The following is a 13938-nucleotide window of genomic DNA, read 5'->3' as shown; positions in this document are numbered from 1 at the left end:
TATACATAATATTTTTGCGATTAAAAAAGGGGAAATTATTCTGTTTGCAAATGGGAGAATTCAGCGACATGCAAAAATGCTATTTGATGTAAATAGTGGACAGAATACGTTGTTCTGTATACCAAACCATATTTAAAAAAGTGTGTAACTCGCGGTTTCTCTATGAGTCTACTAGTATTTGTTATTTGTGTTTAGTTTAAGTTGGAATGAGTAAAGGTTTGGATTTTTGGCCGGTATTGGTTACTGACATTGTTATGATTTGTTAGTTGGAGCATATTGTCATGTTTATTCATCGACGACCTAAAACCACAACCTGTATGCAGGCTAGTGATATCTAAACCACTTTGTCCCATGGAATATCAGGGCTTGAAATTAAAGTTGCATTATTGAAAGGGCCGGTGGCAGAACATTTTCCAAGGGTACTTGGTTAGCTTTTCGATAGATAATATTCCCAGTTCTGTTACAATGCCATCTGTCTGTTGTCACATTTCTGAGTCAGTTTATGCGTACATTTGGGAGCTATACTGACTTCTCATGGCTAACCTTTCATGCACATCATAGTCTAAAATAGCCCCCACGTTGTCTGTGTGTTCATTGTGTGTGGTTTGTGTTTGTTATTCAGTTTCATCCGGTGCAGAATTACAGGATAAATTTGAATAAAGAACGGATACTAAAATATATTATTATTCTGTTATCTACACAGATATATTTTACCGTTCTGTGAATGCCATAGTTTTCAGCTGCCGTGGGATGGCTTCTTCAATCAACAATGGCACATCTGTCTAAATGCCTCAATTTGCATTAACCTTATGTGGGACGATCAACCAGTACCGATATGCCCTTTGGCGGTACCAGCGACAAGGAGCAACCTGTCACCGTTTACAGTGTAGCAAGAATCTGATGCTTCGAATCCACATCTTCTCCCGAAAGGAACACCATGTGCGTCATTTAAAAGTTTTGCCACTCGAGCCTAAGGACACACAACTATTGGTCGTTCATCGCAATCAGTGGATCATGATAAAGTGGTTTTTGGAGAGTTCTTTGATAAATAACAGCACTTGCGAAATTGCAGATTTATGATGTTTTCTTTAAAATTTTTGATTGCAAATCCGAGTTGGGACGCGCTGTGAGAAGATGTGTGTTTTGATCTTCCGGGTTCTGCGTTAACTGATGTTATGACGTGGGTGATGACATGGCGCGTTTGGCTACCCTGCCCGCCAACGTCATGAAAATAGGTGGAGCATATTGTTTGGATTAGTGATGTCAGCTTCAGGGGCGGGTGATATGATTTAGTGCCGCGAGGGCACTCGAACTCAGAGCGATGCAGCAACGGATAAGATTAGCAGAAGATGGCGCTGCCCAATCGCTTGTTTTTGCATGTGTAAAAGTGAGGAAAACTAGGGTAAGATGCATAGGAAAGTTATTTTACAATCGATCACAGTATGCTGAAAAACACATGCCCGAACAATCGGGACAATAACATTTTTGAGCGCACTATCCCTTTAAAATTCCATTGGCATTTCACATTTTCTGTCATAAATAGTGGTTTAGCTACCACCACAACATTTGGATGGCTAGGGTTCATAGATATAAATTTAGAATGCTGCTGAAGAAATATGATATGGTATAGACAGAATTTAAGTTAGGCAAATACCACTTTTAACGTTTAAAAGTACTACAATTGACCTGTCTGACTGGAGTAGAGGTAGTGTGCGTTTTGGGAACCCGCAACTTATACTTAAAATAATGCATTCTGCAGCCCTCTATCACAAAAATGAAAGAGGCTGGCTCGGCCCAAACCCAGGGAGGAATTTGACACATTCATGCCTTAGCTAGGTGAGAAAGCGACTTCCAAAGATTGACCTGAGCCGATAAGATTTCTGAAGCCTGTAGACCAGGGGATGATCAAAGATAAGGATTAGCAGAAGCAGCTTGGGCCCTTGGTTCCTGAGGAGGCAGGACATGGGCTGCAAGAAGGCAGACTAGGCAGACTGGGAGCCCAGGGATATTGGTAGTCAATTCTACCATTTTGAATATCCCAGCATTCTCAGCATCTGCCACCCAACAACTGTACCAGAACCAAAGCACACTGGGATGTGATACAAAAGAGAGGACACTCCACAAAGAAGACCACTCATATGGACACAAAAGTGTGGCCTGGAAACCACCAATCTTCTTCTATGTTTATGTTTATTTTATTTATATAGCGCTTTCCGCCAAACAAATTCAGTGTGAAATACCAACTCTGTTAGTTAACTTGTTAGTGATCTGAGGACGTACAGCCCTCTACCAAGGAGAGAAGACTAGAGTCAACTAGGGACAGTTATCCTTTCCAACCCCTTAAGTGACATGCTATTATTGAAATCTATGTAAAAAGGAGTATACTCGTCCTTGGCACTTAAAGTCCCTTTGAAAAAGAAAGACTACTTGCTGGGAGAATTAAGGAGCTTTCCCCATGTTGAAGACCAGCGACCTAGGGGACCCACATATTCACAGAGAGAGTCTGCCTGGAGGTGCATGAGAGACATTGGCCAGAGGAGAAATAGCAGAAGAGAGCACCAGTTTGAGTATTTATAGGAGAAGAGACCTGAGCATCCAAAAGCCAAGAAGTGGTAGTTCTGTCTGCTTCCATTTACCAGCAGAAATAACAGAACTTTCAAGCATCACACAACCATCGAATCATCAGTCAAAGCAGCACATTCCCATGCAATGAACTGCTGTTTGAGCAACTGAAACTTGCTTTGTACAACAGAACCACAAATTGAGCCAGACATTCAAGGACATTGCCACTGAGACAAAGTACTGTTGAACCAACTCAAAACCCTCGTAATCCATCTTACATCATCAAGCTGCCGATTGAAAGAGTTATGCAATTCATGTTTAAGACACAACAGCTTTATCAAGCACGATCAAGCCTGTTGAGCCGTTTGACTTGAAGACACTGCTGTTGACCAAGTATCCATGAAAAGCACCAGAAATACTGACTTCATACTGTTGAGCCATCGCAGACTATGGGATATGATCTAGTGGACTAGGTGCCAGCCCAGGCACATTAGGGACACTGACCACGAGGGCTTACATAGGGCTCGAGAGATTGGGTAAGTCCATTATCAGTAGCTTGATTAAAAGAAAAGGCTTTCTTAAAGACTATTTAGTGATATATCCTCTTTTTTCTAATGAATGGCCTATCATGACATGCATTCTGTGTTGCAATTCCCGGGTTATCAAGCCTGCTTCTTGTGTTTTGATATTCAGGCTGCATTGTGCATGTCTTCTCCAAGCAGTCGTTTACATTTTGTGTAGATTGTGTGGGTTTAGTAGAGTGCTAATTTTATAAAGACTTGTTTGGACAATCCTTTAGTACTTAAAGTATTGCAAAGTATAGAGGTTCCTCTGCTGACATGCCTTTTAATATAGTTCAGGCTTCCCTCAGCCATTGCCACCTTAGGGAAAGGGGGCATACTATATACTTTGGTCTGTTTAATCTCTATAACTGAAATATTGATGCGCTAAAGCATGGTATTAATGTGGGCATAGCACAGAATTGTTGTCCCCCTGTGTACCTCTTCTGGGCAGAACACTATTTTTCTAAACATGTTATACTTGCTTAGTCTTTAATGGGCTCATAAAACAAACTGTTATTTTAAAAGATTAACCCACGTTGTTTTTTAGACAGTTGAAGTTATTTACATTTGGGTGTGGTATTGTTGCTACCTTTTAACCCCAAGTAGTTTCTATTTAAAACATTCTTGCATATTTTCTAATTTCATTAATGGGGACATTATTTTCTTTAACTTTAAGCTATTTTAAATTAGGCACACTGTTTCGTTCATCTTCATCACTTTCTGCAGAGTTAGGACCTGAAACAGGGCAAGATGCCAAGCCCCAAGAGGTCTATGTTGTGACTTTGCTCTTCGGACATAGGTGAGTGCAAGTGCTTTATGGCCCAGATAAATAGAATGAAGTCGTAATAATCTCTCAGTGTGAAGAGGAGATAGGGGTTGATGCCGGAGCCATCAGACATGAAAGTGGAGGAGACATGTCCTACATGGACACAGCAGGAAACAGTGCAGGTAAGGCCAAAGACATCGCAGTCGGACGTGAACCCGAAGGAGACGCGTCCTGCTTTGACACTGCAGGAGACAGCGCAGGAGATGCCATGCTAACCAACGGAGAAGCCGCGATCAAGGAGAAGAAAAGCAGAGCCATGGGGAAAATGCTCTGCACTGCCAAATACCCCACCAAAACCCACAAAGAAGCCATCAGCATCACAAATCCAGGAAATTACTCCAGGCACAAACATGTACACCATGGGACCCCGCAGCCACACACCCAGACTTGCCCCATTGGAGGTGAAGAGCACAGGACCAAGAGGAGCAGCATTCAAAAGGGGGAAGGTGTCATGGAGGAACAAACATGTAGCAGGGTTGGGGGATAAAGGTGCCAGAGTCTGTCTCACTAGGACAGAAAGGATAACAGGGAAAGACAGCCAGGGATTGGTCCACTCCAAGACCCACCTGTATAAAAACAGACCATATGGATACATTGTGTCATAACTACTTCCTTCTTTCCAGGAAGAGGACGAAAACAGAGAAGGTTCCTTTTACCACTGGCGCCTATCCAAAGGAGTGACCAGAGAGAGAAGTGCAGAAGAACCCTCACCCACTCTTACTGGTTTCTGGGTGAAGGCTTAAGCTACTCCTGGTGAAGTAACCAAGGAAATAGATGCAACAGCCTTTTCTGTTATTACCCCAAAATAAATGCCTTTTTTACTTAACTGATTCCGGTCTACACTGATCCCACACTCACATTTCTACCTGACCAAACATTTTACAATATACCTAGTGTTGCTAGATACAGCTTTGGATCCGTAAACCTTCCCAAACTTCCCAGCCCAACATCACTGTGTACCGGATTCCAATACTGAACACACAGAAATAACACATTGAATTGTACATCCAACTTTAGTGTGCAGTTGAGCAGCAAAAGCCAACTCCTGTATCACTTCCACGGACTACATGGCTCTTGGTGATGATGTCAAGCAGATAACAAAACTAAAGAGTCACCTACTTAATATCCAACTAAGACAACAGTTTCTAAAACCCCTTTTTGTCTAGATATGGTCAACTATTTAGTAGATAACAAGTATAGGGAGAGTGCTACAACACAGATGTTTGAACTGCAAAGGATCAGCCCCTCTTCTCATATCTATGAATGGTGTTGTTTTTACTAATAGACTGATTGTCAAAAGCAATATCAGTGACACATTTAATTAAACTATTTCGACAGGATAAAAGTGAGCTCCAGTTTGTTCCAATATCTATGCACCATACAAATAAACTAAGATAAGGTAAAGTTATGAAAAAGTCGCATTGTTAATTTGTGGTTGAGAGGTGACATGAAAAGGAGGCCAGGTTTTGCTGCCGGCTAACCAATGCTGGTTCCAGGTGTGGCGCAAAGCAGATTCCCTGGCTTCCCTTGCTTTTGTGTGTGCATCTGCCACAGGCTCTTAACATATTTTCTTTTTTATTGATATAGCTGAATACAATCAACTTTTCAATATATTAATCAAACAATCAAATACATAACAATATAAAAAAGTGAAACTAAAACCATTAAGATACTTAAAATTGACAACAGAGATATTTAGAATTGACAACACAGATGACATTTTCATTTATAAACAGTTGGCTTGAATTAAATTGAAATAAATAATTGATATGCAAACATAACGTAGAAATTAGAGTTCCGACTCTAAGTGACTTATCAAACTCAGGGTTCGTACTAGTAAACTTGTTTTCCAGAACAGTACTTGCTAACATCATTAGTATTATAAAACAATGTTCACAGTTTGTTTTGAACTTTGGGTTCAAAATAACAGTTTTGGATTTAATTATCATCATTGCTTGGATCACAGTAACAACATTAGTTCTTAATTAGTTCTCTTTCAATTCCAATTCGGATTGAGCCTCTATTTGGGTACCAAGTATGCCATTATGTTATCCTGAGTTCATTTTCTAGATTTATACAAGGATACATTCCCAAGCTACTACTGACACATATACAGGATTTCAAGACATGAGTCAAGTGAAGAACCTAACATCTAGGAGCTTATTAACGGAAATACACCTTACAGTATAGTTCTACACAACATGCATGTTTACTTCTGAGTCCTTATTGAATGAATCCCCTCAACTCTTACTTTAGTTGCAATGTTTGTAAGAAGCCAACTATAGCGATTCTTACAGAGGTATAACGAGTTCAAAATATGAGCTGCCATAGTACGTCAGAGGTAGCAACTCTAAGGTGCATGACGTGCTTGTCTAAATAGAAAAGGCATTTCTGATTTAACATGGGGCATTCTAAAATTAAATGCCGACAATTCTCGGTTTGTTTGGCATTTTACAGTATTCAGTATTAACAAATGTTGTCCTTTTTGGTGATGAGTTTTCGTCTTGCTAGAACCTCATTGGTGGGCCACAAATTAAATCTTAGTCGTAGGAACACTGATCTATGTGCCGGAGATGGATAGTTCATTAGATACAACTCCATTGTACGAAATGTTCTATCACTAAAGGGATTGCTCCTGAAGTCTTTATAGGCTTGACATTGTGCCCATGTCTCAATCCAATCAGTTTGGAATATTCTCAATTAGGCATGATACAGGTTATTCAGTAATAAATCTAGTGATACATCTGCATCTGCTAATGTTCTGATAACAGTAGCCTTTCACTTAATTGTGAATGTATGCTCTGAAGTAAACATGTACGTTGATAGTGTACTAAGTAGCATACCTGATTTGGGCGCTAATATACACTTCCTAAATAGGGCGCAGAGACGCCACAGATATATACGATACAGGGAGATTAGACCCAACTCCTATCTGAGCCAGGCTACTGGAAGACATTGGAGGAGATTTAAAACACGCCTCCAGAATGTCCCTTCCATTTTGCGCCAAATGACTTCAGGACCCTTTGTCTCCACTCCATACAGAATTTGAGGTGTCACCTTTTGATTGTAATACGTGACTGCTGGAATTGCAGAGAATTTGACATATTTGGCAAGTATGATTTATGTTTTAGAAATAGCTGTCGAGAGTTTATTTTCCGGACTATATAAGTAGGTCTTGTCATGGTCTTGGTCATTTACGTTTATGCCTAAGAACACGTATTGGTGCACCACTTCTAATTTGGTGCCCTGTAAAGTCCATGTTAGCCCTGTTTTCACTGCACATTTGCCACCACAGTGCATAACTTTGGTTTTATCTAAGTTGATTGAAAGCTGGTTCTCGACATCCGGTGGCAAGGCATCATGTAACCTCTGAAGTCCCTTGAGGGTTTTGGATAACAGAACCAGATCGTCTGCATACAGCAAAGAGGGTATCTGCTTCGATCCCATCTTTGGAGCATCAGTTTTGATTTTCTCAAATGATTCTCTCAAATCGGATGTGAAAAAATGAAATAGGGCTGAAACAAGGATACATCCCTGCTTCAGCCCTCGTAAATAAGTAAATGTGTAAATAGGTGCTGAGAGAAGTCCTTCTAACGTTAATCTTTTTTTTTTTAACTTTATTTTTGGTATTTACAACTTAGTAACGGAGAAAGTAGACATAACAAAACATACATGGAAGTGACTGTGCCTCTGATCCCGCCCCCCTTACCCCCATCCCCCACCCACCCCCCGAATCACACCCGAGCCTGAGTTCGTAATAGTCCACGGTTGGTTACATTGGACGTGTTGGGACACCCTTCTATGAGACTCCTTCAGGGTTCTGGGGTTGCACTTCTGGAGGAGTCACTGCCCTCAGTGGACAACATATAAGCGATATATGGGCCCCAGATGTCAGGTGGTCGGGCGTGCTGGGGCAGTAGCTTGATGAAGTTTGTTTCTGTGTCCTTACAGTATGTTATGTCTTTCAGCCACTTCTGTGTAGTCGGTGTGGGTCCCTTTCCCAAGGACATTGCTATTCTTCTGCATGCCAATAGTAGCAGAAGCCCTCCTAGTTTACGCGTTGTGGAGGGGAGTTGTCTGGTGAGTCCCAATAGAGTAACCTTGGGGTCGGGTTCAATGGGTATATCTACTATTGCGGCAGTCTTTTCCAATATTGATTCCCAGAAATGCTGTATTGGTGGGCAGGTCCATGCAAGATGGAGGAAGTCTGCTGTGTGTGTACCACAGCGGCCAAACTGTGCGGGGGGTCGAGGGATGGTATTGGTGGATTCTTGCGGGGGTATGATATGCCTGGTGAATACATTTTAAATGAATTAGTTTGTATCTTGTGTTTAGTGACTCCTTCTGAGTTTGTGCTAGAATATAGCCCCAATCCTCGTCTGAAAATGTGGTCTGGAGGGCTCTCTTCCATCTCACTCTGGCTGTTGTCGGGTTCGGGGCTGTGTCTGTCATTAGGGTTTTATATAGTATCAAGACCAGTTTACCCTCCCCTTGTGATTGGATGACTCCGTGGAGTAGTTGCCAAGTTTCGGGTTGTTGGGGAAACAAGGGCAGTAAGGTTTGTAGGGTGCCTCTGAGGCGGAAGTATATGAACGTATCAAGGGCGGTGGAGGCCCCGCAAGTTTTGGCTTGTTGGGGGGTTAGGAAGTGCCCGTCGACGAAGAGATCACCTAAACTTTTGATTTGTAACTTGTCCACCCAATTCAAATAGACTTTCTCTGCGGTCAGTGGGACTCCGGGAATTAATTTTACCGGGAGTAAGGGGGAGAACCTGGTTTGAATTTTACATTTTACTGCTATTTTTTTCCAAATGCCAATTGTGGAGAGTACCGGGTTTAGGGATTGGTGCGGGATTTGTGTCGTCCCCAAAATAGCTGCTCTGAGCAAATTTGGGGATACCAAGGCCCACTCCAATTAGACATGGGGACGAATGAATTGCGTAGCGTAACAATGCCCCAGGAATTGGGCTTGTGCTGCCCAGTAATAGCGTTCCACGTCGGGGAGTGCCATGCCGCCTTTTTTTACTGGCTGAATTAGTGACTTGTAGGCTATTCTGGCTGGTTTACCCACCCAGAGTAGTTCCACGATCATACTCCTCAGGTATTGGAGCTGTTTTTGGGGTACTAATAGAGGGAGGTTTACGAATAGATAGAGAAGTTTGGGGAGTATCACCATTTTCACCAGTGACACTCGGCCCCATAGGGTGAGGGGCAATGATTTCCATCTGTCTACCTTCCCCTGTAGGGATTGAATTACTTTGCCATAGTTATCTTGATACAGGTTCTGGTGATCTCTGGCTAAGTGAATGCCCAGGTAGCGCACATTAGTGTCTTCCCATTTGAAGCCATAGTCGTCTTGGAATTTATGGGTCTCTGGAGTGAGTGGGAATATAATTGACTTACTGTGATTGATCTTTAAGCCAGAGAAGTTGCCGAATTTTATGATATCACTTATTACTGGATTTAAGTTTGTAGTCGGGTCTCGTATAAAAAGGGCGATGTCATCCGCGTATAGTGAGATTATTAATTTATAGGGACCGAAGGACAGACCTCTCATTATATGCTTAGCTCGGAGATCCGAGGCGAGGGGCTCCATTGCGAAGAGCAGGGCGGAAAGTGGGCACCCCTCTAACGTTAATCTTATTTGAACCGAGGTGTTCTTATGTAATGAATCAATGGCAGAGCTTATAGTCGTCGGACAGTGTGCCTTGTGTAGTTTCTCCATTAGTAATTCCTCAGAGATGGAATCAAATGCAGCACGGAAGTCGACAAATGCTAAATGAAGTGGCTGTTGATGGAATAGGAATGTGTTTTTATTGCTGTAATGGTCATTAAATTGATTGCCGCTCTCAGCCCAGGCACAAATCCTGTTTTATAGGGATCACACTTCAGTTCTCGATTGTTCCACTCGTTAAAGTCCCTAACAAAGATTGTTCTGGGCGCATCTAATAGCGCGATTGGTCTGTAGTTGGTCAGAAGAGAGTGATCACCTTTTTTGTAAATGGGGACAATTATAGATTGCCGCCATCAGTCTGGAATTGAGTTGTTCTTTATGACGTTAGAGAAAATTTTGTTGAGTATGATTGCCCAGAATTTCGGATGGGCCTTGAACATGGCGTTGCTCAAGCCATCAGGGCCAGGAGCTCTCGAACTACTAGATCTTTGTATATAGTACTCTGTATCCTCTTCAGTGGTTTTTAGTTGTAATTTCTTCAGAGTCGTGTTGGATTGTCTACTAGAGACGGAACAGGGAGGCGTGTATAAGGCAGTGAAATGGGACAGACATTGCTGCTCTGTTACCTTCTTAATCTGCATTGGGATTTGCAGCATGTGGTTTGCTTGATTAAGAAGAAACCATATTTGTGCTGAGTTTTTAAAAGCAATTGCTTTCAGCATGATTTCTCCATCATATTGGAATAGGAGCACTTTTCTACCTCTTGACCAATTTCTATATTTGCATTTTATAGATCTCAAAGCTGCTACTCTTTCAGTCGGCGCCAACAATAAAACAAGTTTTTTGTGATGCCGAAAGTCTGCTTTTTTGTTTATTTTTATAGTTGGTTCTGAAAGCTATCGTGGAGTGCAGCATAAAAAAATGTAGGATTTTTGGTTGACACCTTCTGCCAAATTGGACCCTCACATAGCAAAAAACATCAAAGATCAACCAACTCTGATCTTTAAAAGAGCCAAAACTTTAAAAATGTTTCAGTCCCTCTTTACTACCAGACAATAGAGAGAGACCAAATATGAACTGGTTACAACAACAAAAAATTGGGTTCAGAAAATGTTGATTTTGTACTATGTGTAAGCACGCACTACCTGAAACAACCATATTTATAGACAATAATGGGACCAAAACAACAACCAAAGAACAAATCAACTGCCGCTCCAAATACGTCGTTTACGCAATTCAATGTACTTGTCAACTTATTTACATTGGAAGTACAATACGCGAACTAAGGATACGTATAAGAGAACACATCTCAGCAATGAGTAGCCAGGAAAGCAACATACCGCTGTCACAACACAGGCAAACCTTCCATCAGATGGACAACAAACGGGACATCCAGTTTATTGGTCTACAAAGAATACAGATGAATAGAAGAGGTGGTAACCATGAACTATACCTTGGAAGAGCAGAGGCCAGACTTATTTGGCGTTATGAACTGTAAAATTTGGATTGAACTCTGATAATGAAATGGTCCATTTTTAATAATGCCATGCATATTCGTTTTTTTCTCTCCTATGTAACTCACTCATGATATATTAATAAAATATAAATGCTCTCTCCTCTTCGATCTTGATCATATATGAAAAAGTTTTCTCTTATGTAACCATATAACATTTCTTATGTTCTGGATCAGGCAAATAGCTAACACATTTCTTTCTTGTTCAGAATAGGCTGAACTACATTAACCACAATGCCTTGCATCTACTTCCACCCACAAACTAGGCTAAGGATCCATTTCTCTTCTTTTTTATAATGGTCTAAACTTTTTGTACCATGTTTTATACAACATTTAGAATGTACCAGAAAGGTCAAGTGCCAGCGCATTCTTTCCATAAAAGGCAGAATCACAATGCTTTGCATTTTCCCCCACTCATTAACCTTGCAACAGGGTACTTTGCAATTATATATTTTTGTCTTGCGTTGCCTACAAAAGGCTGTAATGTCTGGGTGCTCTATAAACGAGTGTAGGTTCCATTGGTACAGGCGAAGGAATATTTTTCCTATGTAATTCACACATGATACACTAATGGAATATGATTTTTCTCTCCCCCTAGATCCTGATCACAGATGAATAAGGTTTTTTCTCATGCAATCATATAACATTTATAATGCACTGGGAAAGACAATAGCCAGCACACCATTTTCTACTCTTTTTCTCTTTTATTAGAATAGGCATAACTACATCAACCATAATGGCTTGCATTTACTTCCACCAACAAACTTAGTTAAAGATTCATTTCGCTTTTTTACAAGGTCAAATGTTTTGTACCATGTCTTATTTAACATTTTCAATGCACCAGAAAGGTAAAGTGCTGGCGCATCCCTTTCCCTAATAAGGCAGAACCACAATAACCACAATGCTTTGCATCCTTTGTCATTCACTAAACTTGTAACAGGATACACCTCATTTCGTTTTGAGTTGCCTAACAAGGCTGTACTGTCCGTGTGCTTCCTACAAATAGTGTAGTTTCCACTTTTCAAATCATCTGCTAATTTGAATTAACACATTAATTGGTATAGACGAAGGACAAATCTTCCTTTTTCTGACCCTGATCCAAATTTTACATTTTCACTTGCAATTCTACTGCTAGTTGGGCACTCCTTATGATATTACTATCAGTCCCAGGAGTACTAAGCCCATAGTGTGGCCGCTACAATGGACATTGAGGAAGGACTAATGTTTGTAAACCAAACCTGTCCTTTATCTATTCTGTTAGGAGTTTCAAACACAGACTACTCGGCAGGCTGAGGACACATCCGCTAGAGCTAAGCTCAACTAGCCCACCCGGACATAGGGGGTCCATATTTTTATATCCCATGACTTTTTAAACACATGCTGCAAAACGTGAGCGCGTGAAGCCTGATGTTTTCATTTTTCTTTTTCTTTTTCCGACTTGCAACTAGTTGTTTAATGGTTTTCACATGTTGTGATCGCTCGAGAAACATGTTTGCGTTGATATATGTGCCACTCAGACCTAAAAGACCACCTGATAATAAAATACCATTCAAGTTTTCATACCTCCTAGCCACCTAAACATGTCCATTTAGATTTTTTCTCCCAAAATGCTTTTTGCAGGATTTTCCTGTCACTGTCTCTGATTTCACTCCTCCTTCTTCGCTCCAAAACCTGATCTAGGCACGGGTTAAAATACGGGGCACCACCCACATCCACGCATTATTTGAATTTTGAGCACTTTACATCACTCTAGTGACTGTGTGATGGTGATCTATGAAACAGTTTGTCAAGAGATTTATTACGCTTTATGTTTTTCTATTTTTCTTTTGTTTATGTCATGTTTATATATAGCCTGGATTTGAGAAAGGCAAGTCAATTTTTGCCGAAACACGTGTCATCTACTAAAGGCTACAGTAATTTGCAAATAAAGCAATTCCAAATATTCCTCAAGACTTCTCTTTTCTGTTGAGAATCCTCGGTTCTGTGCATGACTGATATGATACTATTTATGGGGCGTACTAAATGTGTAAGTTCACACTACCATTAAAAAAATGTAGTGCAGCAGTATACGGTTTGGGACTGTCCCCGATGAAACCATCAGCCAACACTTGATTTTGTAAGATGTCTGCGTTTAAGATTTGCAAGTTGCTGTCAGACCACCGAAAGCGAGTCCTGGCACCATTGACTATGAGTTGATCTTTGTACTTTTGTTGGAGAGCATTAGGTGATTGTTGCTCCCAGGTCCAACATAAGGTGATCATTTCATGAACACTTTGCAATTGTCGGATGACTTAAAATGTGGTCGCTTTGGCAAACAGTTCTTCGTCAACATGGAAAGAGTCGATAATCCCCTCCTGGGATCCCCTTTGCCAAGTACTTTGTGGAGGGAGGTCACCCGGCAAGGCTCCGTTAGCCATACTTAGATGTCTTTCTCATTAGACTAATCCTTTTTGGCTTGCTAAACTTTTAGAGGTGCCATGGTGGGTAAGACCGTGTAGATTTAGGTCGCCCATTAAGATGGTATTGGTGATGTCAGAACACTCAGCGATCACATCTAGGAGATTTTCAAGATCTTCGAAAACTCTAGCGTCGGATATTCCTGCTGGGTTCTTGTATATATTGAGTAGTGCTATAACTCTACCAGCGTATGTTACCCTGACCAAATGTAGAAATTGGCTTGGGGCCGTCCATGGTTGGATAGTCAGGCCTGCACTGATCTTAACTGCTACCATGAGGCCCGAGGGGTGTCTACCTTTATGAGGAAGCTTGGCCCGGGTGCAAACCGACACAATGGTCATTCC

The 13938-nt window shown here is 41.2% G+C and overlaps 1 protein-coding gene and 1 long non-coding RNA gene across 6 annotated transcripts in view; one reads left to right on the top strand and one right to left on the bottom strand.

The window, feature by feature from the left end:
• CFAP46 (cilia and flagella associated protein 46) overlaps nt 1–13938 on the bottom strand; it is a 2698259-nt gene that overhangs the window by 261900 nt on the left and 2422421 nt on the right. The window lies entirely within an intron of this gene.
• The window catches only part of LOC138472977 (uncharacterized), a 152593-nt gene that overhangs the window by 32524 nt on the left and 106131 nt on the right, over nt 1–13938 (top strand). The window lies entirely within an intron of this gene.

Source organism: Ambystoma mexicanum, chromosome 8, assembly GCF_040938575.1.
Source record: "Ambystoma mexicanum isolate Mex_15411 chromosome 8, UKY_AmexF1_1, whole genome shotgun sequence".
Lineage (NCBI taxonomy): Eukaryota > Metazoa > Chordata > Amphibia > Caudata > Ambystomatidae > Ambystoma > Ambystoma mexicanum.
The sequence above is the reverse complement of the archived record's forward strand: the minus strand, read 5'-3'. Positions and strand labels throughout refer to the sequence as shown.